Source organism: Belonocnema kinseyi, chromosome 8, assembly GCF_010883055.1.
Source record: "Belonocnema kinseyi isolate 2016_QV_RU_SX_M_011 chromosome 8, B_treatae_v1, whole genome shotgun sequence".
In the NCBI taxonomy this organism is placed as follows: Eukaryota; Metazoa; Arthropoda; class Insecta; order Hymenoptera; family Cynipidae; genus Belonocnema; species Belonocnema kinseyi.
This window is the reverse complement of record NC_046664.1, coordinates 106,940,116-106,946,745: the sequence shown is the minus strand read 5'-3', so window position 1 is coordinate 106,946,745 and position 6,630 is coordinate 106,940,116. Positions and strand designations below refer to the sequence as shown.

The 6,630-nt window shown below is 31.9% G+C and overlaps 1 protein-coding gene across 1 annotated transcript in view; it reads left to right on the top strand.

Moving 5' to 3' along the window:
* LOC117177704 (lachesin-like) overlaps window positions 1-6,630 on the top strand; it is a 180,845-nt gene that overhangs the window by 61,419 nt on the left and 112,796 nt on the right. The window lies entirely within an intron of this gene.

Sequence of the window (6,630 nt, the reverse complement as noted above, 5' to 3'; positions counted from 1 at the left end):
CTCGGGATACTTATAAGATACTACCATGATTTTTTCAGATTTTTTGGTCCAAAAATAAATTAGGCCAAAAACCGGCCTTACCGACCCTCCCCCTTTGATTTTAATTTGGTTAAGATTCTGTAGCTTTTCACAATTCGTTTTCATTTTTTCCCCTTTTTCAATCCTTATCAATAAACAATTTTCAATCGTTACTTCCTTAAATAATAATTCTAATTTAATTTTATTATTTGTTCTATGGAATTTAAGTTAATTCCTGCTGAAACGAATCTCCTGTTCATTTTTTATTTAAGGATATTATATAAGGGTCGTAAACTTTGTAATAGACGGTAGAGTATTCTAGCATATATTCATAAGTGTAAAAAGAGATGTAAACTGATACAAAATAAATTAAAACTCGATTTACCATAGTTTCATATATCGAACGTTAATTTTTCTTATAAAAGAGTAGTTTAAAGTTAATTAAGAATTAAATATTCTGTATTATGGACCTCAATTTCCTCTATATTCGATATTCAGCAGAGAATGCTATGAAATAATAGGAACTTGGATTACACTGTTTTCTGATTTTGAAGACTGCTTTTTATATAACGATGGGTTATGTGTGCGAATTTTCTATTTAATACTCCGGAAAATCCCATTGAATTTAACTAAAGTGTCGAATATTATAAAACGATAGGAGTTTGAGCTACATCTTCACACTTTAGGTTTTAAAATTATTCAGGATAGTGTTGTTGATATAGTCCTGAATAAGCCAGCAGTGCATTTCTTCAATATTAGAACAAACTCCACTCTCTAAATTTTAATTAGTTAAATTTTTTACTAATTTCAATCAGTGGCTCAATTCTAGCTATGAAACAGTTATATTTTACTAATGTATTAGTAACAATTACTAACTTATCAGTAAAAACTACTAATGCATAGCTAGAATTGAGCCACTAATTGAAATTAGTAAACATTTTAACTGATTCAAATTTAGAGAGCAATTACAGCAATTCTAATTCTTTTGTTTTCATTTAATATAATATTTATCATAATATTTAATAGGGATATTTTTTAAATTTCTCTTGAAAATAAAAGTACTTTTTACAACGATAATCCATTTGAAATATATGACCATTTATGTTGAATAGTTTCAATTTGATTCTTATCATTTCTATTATCATCTGGATAGTCTTAAACAATTAAGAAATACCCTGTCATGACATGTAGAAACTTTTGTTTAAAGAACTATTCTGAGCTTCTACGATTCTTATTTTTTTATATTTGCCCGTTAAGTTTCGCATGAGATGGCATTCTTTTTACTGCTACCTCATCATACCTTGCACGAAACTGTGTCAAGATATTTCGCCTCGAAATTGTTTTCTCTCTATAGCCCCACGGTATCATGTTCAAACAAGTTCGCAAGGGTATATTCATTGCAAAACTAAAAATCGACTTTTATCCTTATTCCTTGTTCAAAATGCACATTTAAAGTGAATTCCAGAGCGATGGAAAAACATGAAGTCCAATAAAATAAAAAGTAAATCAGGTATTGAACGTTTTACGCTTCTCCAATAATGATTTTGTCCAACTCCCTATAATTATTCTGACCTTCATGAGTATGCGGTAAAACATAAATGGCTTTGAAGTATTAAAATCAATGTGATAGGAAAATTAGATGCTTACCCAGATGCGAAATTCGGTCGGATGCCAGAGCTTGAACACCGGCCTAAAGTCGGCTCTGCCATGGTAACGGATCTATGATAACCAGAGTTGGGCCGACTAACATGTTTTCAAGCTGCCATTGTCGGACCGACGTTGGCGACGGACGTCGGCGGCGAGAGAAAAGTCGACCGTCAGCCCAATTCTGGCCCAACTATGGTACGACAATCGGATAAATTGTGGCAGATTGGTCGTTACGACCACAATAGTGCAGTCGGTCCGACTCTGGATAAATCAGTCGGATCGACATAAGTCACCTTGATGCACCCGATGGTCGGTAAACATTGGCCCGAGTATGAGCAGACCGTCGCATAAACTCTGGTTAATTTTTACAAAAAGACCGTGAAACTGCAGTCGGCCCAACTGTAGTCAAGAGTTGGCCTGTCCGCCGACGTCACATATGCCCGTAACATTGGGTGCACATAACCTACTTCATTTCGAAAGATTTGTTTTCGGCCGCAGTTGATCTGTTCGTATTATTGGGAGGTCGGATTGGTGTGTTACTCGTAGAAATATATAAATATTCAAAATAAATCAATACAAATTCTTAACCAAAAATAGAAACGTTCAAGGATAAATATTTATTATTTAGATATCTTTTAAATTATCAACTTTATTTTCAAATCAACAAAAATGAAAAAAACTTTATTAATTTGTGACACAATATCATAATTAAAAAAGTCAAAATGAAACATTCAGAATTATTAATTGAGCAATGCTGCATATTCAAAATGTATCTATTTTAATATATAATGAAGTTCATTTTAAATCCTGCGAAATTTAAAAATTCTAAAAAAGCATCGAAAACTGAATATTTTCAAAATATAGCTTCCCAATTTGCCAACCCCTTTTTCCAAATTAATCTATGAAGAAAATACAACACACTGTTTTTGTACAAAAACTTCAAGTGCTTCAATAGCCGAGTAGTTAGAGTACGCGGCAAAATACATTAATTTAGTTAGGGTTCGAATCCGGGACGAGTAAGATTTTTTAAAGCGTTAAAGCCTGCTATTAAAAGTGTAAGTAACCGTGTGTGTGAATTATGTATTTAGTAATGGTAAAAAGTGAAGATTATATAATAATAATTTTAAAAATAACTTTTTTTAAATTAATTTTTGTCGAAGGTTGGGCCGGCGTCATCTTAATAGATGGCCCATATATGCGACCACATGTTGGCCCGACGCGGAGAAGCCAAAGGCGGTTGACCGTTATCATTTATAGTAGCTGGTTGGCCCGAACAGTGACGCACAAAGTTGGACCGACCGTCCGACGGTTAATTCGCACCTCGGTAAACCACTTTAAGATAAAGTGTCATAGAAATAAAGTGTCGTTTTTAATAAAATATCATTAAAGGGTAATTCCACGGTAGATTTAGCCCCTAATTTTTTTTTGTCTGAAATATTTTTTTTTTCGTTCTTTGTTGAAAAATATTTAATACGTATTTTTTATATTTTAATGTTTAATATTTATTTTTATAACTGAAAGAGTATTTATCAACAAAATTCCGAACATTTGATCTAATATGCACTTGATCTCGAACTTCAAAATGAAGTAATATTTCGCTCAGAAAATGTTTCAGAAACTCTTAATTTTTTATGTTTAGTAACAAAAATGACCAAACCATTGAAAAAGTGTTACTGTTCCTTGGAAAAAAATATTTTCTGTACAAAATCATGTTGAAAATAAATTAGCCACAATACTCTAATAAAAATTCAATAACAATCAGTAAATTGAATTATAATTATTAAATTTATTTTTCAAATTTTTTATTTAATTAATAATATTTGTTGTTGGCGCTAGAAAATATTTTATTCTTATGATTTGTTCTAATTCTCAATCACCTACATGGCTGTTGAATACACACACTTTCATTAATTATTGATAACAATATTTATAATGACTTATTAGTCGACAATATATAGTAATTTTAAATGATGAATATTATTCTCATACAAATTTTCATCATTTTTAGTAAAGAGAAATTTTTTTTCTGTGATTGAGTATTGCAAAGAAGTATTTATTTATATATTAATAAATAATGACCATTAAGTTGAATCTTTAATTAATTTTTTTTTTAATTGAGTATGCATTCAGTCATTCAGATAACCAATGAGGTAAATTAACTTAAGGATGTACACTATGTACAATCAATGATTTAATTAAATTCGATGAATTTTGTGAATTCCATGAATTCCACGAATTCCTTGAATTTGAACGAACTCCACGAATTCCTTGTATGTGAATTCAATTAATTCTGTGAATGCAATTAATTCCGTGAATTCAATGAATTTTGTGAAGTCCGTGAATTCAGCGAATATACTGTTTTTCATGAATTCCGTACATTTCGTGAATTCCGTAAATTCCTTCATTTGTCTGAATTTATAAGAATTCCTTGAATTCCGTAATTTCTGTAAATTCCTTAAATTTCATGAATTCCTTGAATTCCATGAATATGCGCGTTATATACTATATATTAATAAATGTTTTGGCTATGTCAGAAAATTTCTTTCCTTGTCTGGAACAAATGCCTGATCAATGATTTACATTTTTTATTTTTTTTATTTTACGCTTAAACAGGTATCGAGTTACTGGCTACTAGACTTGTGTTGTAAAATTCAAATACATGTGAGGTACCATGCCAATGGCCAACATTTGGAAACTACAACATTTTATATTGTAGAGGTCCCTTATGTTTCGGAAATAAGCTTCCAATAAATGTAATGGAAGTTTCCAACAGACATTTTTAACAGTGTGTATATAGTATATATACTGAGTCTATTGGTACTATACTCATATCCCAAAAGCAACCGGAAGTGGGTATATTTCATGTTCGAAGATAAAATATAACACATGCGCTTATAGTACTCCAGCTTTGAAAAGCATGAAATACCTCTCAGAAAATCGCCATTTCTCCAAAGTACACCAAAATCGATGGTCAATTGAGTTACAAGTAATTTAAGCCACACAGATTCATTATGAGAATCTAGGGGGAAATCATCATTTGGAGGCCGTTTTTTCTCATTCAGAACAACGTGAAGTGTTGTCTACAAGCTATCAGTCACCTGTCAAGATGATTTTGTCGGGCGTTATTTGGGTTAAATAGATGTTGATAAGCAGGTGAGGTATAAAAATAATTAACTCACTTTTAATTTCCTCCCATTTACCAAAGCCGGGATGTAAAAACGAAGTTGTGACCGTCTGCATCGAATTTAATGCCTGGGCGTTCGAAGAAATTTCCTCTAGATTTTCTGCATTCAACGAAGTGAAGTTAGCTAGTGGTTGAAATGAAAATACATCATTGTATATGTAGACGGTCATGACTTTTTCTGTACATCCCCGCTTTAGTTTAAATGTCGGCGGACATGACCAGCCTAACTAGTTACCTTCTGAACAGTTATTTAGTCTAATATCGCAAAGCGAATAGTTGCTTTGACAGGTGTTCATATGGCTGACAGCATGGTTCAGCACTCCACAACTCTGGGCATGAGCCAAAATTCAGTCTCAAAATGATACATTACCCTAGATACCCAGATGTACAACTACGTTCAGAAGAATAAATTTGAGACTGAAACTTCTCTGAAATGCTCATTGGGAGACCAATGAAATTTGAGCTGAATCAAACTTACCACCAGCGTGTTTCTGTGCTCAAAAATCCAAACTGTTTTTCCATTTGTATTTAATTTAATTTTTTAATTTATTAGGGGTAGTCGATAATTTTCATCAAACAATCTGTTTATATTTTTAGTTTTCGTTGTTTCTAATTATTAGTTTTCACATCTTGCTAACCAGTTTCAAGATAGTTCCAATTTTAGATTCTTTTAAATTTCTAAAATCTGTTTACTGTTTCAGATCCGGGTAACAAAGGACCATCCCCCTTTTGAAATTATTGCCAGTTTTCATGTACCCCTCATATTTTTCAGATATAACTTATACTGTTAATTTTTTTATATTTAAAAAACTTTTTTATCATGTTAGTTCTAGCTCGAGTTCGAATTCGAGTTGATCGAAAAAAAACCCTGTCCGCAAAAACCTTGAAATTGACTTAGTTTTTACGTATCTCTGACCGTTGACGAGATAATTTAAAATTGGGATTTTTCATAATTTCGCAAAATTTGTTTACTGGATTACGCCGGCGTAACCGAGGACCGACTTCTTTCGAAACCCCTGAAAATATTATCAGTTTTTGCGTATCTCTCAGCCTATTCTAAAATAAGCCAATTCTTTTAGTTCATTTTTTATTTAAACAATATTCTTATGGGGTTAGTTCCAGTTCGTCGAAAGCCAACCCCCTCTGCAAAAAATTAAAAGTTACTTAATTTTAACGTATCTCTAATCATTATCGAAATAATTCACATTTTTATTTGTTCTAAGGTCTAAAACCAGTTTACTCGTTTGGGCCGGGTTAACCGAGAACTGGTCCTTTTAGGCAATCTGAAAATGTTTTCAGTCTTCGCGTATCTCTCGCCGTTTTCAAATTAACTAAAAATTTGCATTTTTGTTTTTGATTTAAAAGTCTTTTTATTGAATTAGTTCGAGTTAGTCGAAAACAAATACTCTCTGGAAAAACCTTAAAATTTTGGTGAAAAGCGGAACATTTTTTACTAGTTAAGGTTTGTTTATTTCGCACTATTTTCGAGGTAACTCAAAAATTTTTATTTTGTTTTAAATTTTGAAAACACTTTATGATCTTCCCCTATGCCAAGAGTAAATAACCATCAATTATAATTAACTTTCAACAGCTAATTGAATGATTCTACTGTGACCTGCTGCGACTTACATTATATTATGTCAATGGCTAACTAAATTGACCAGGGTTTAGGAATTACGCATTTACGAGGGTGGATTGATAAGTTTCCGGCCTGACCAAGAAAAACAACGTTTTTAAGAATTTTTTTTTTTATTTCTCAACATAATCTCCTCCAAGGCTGA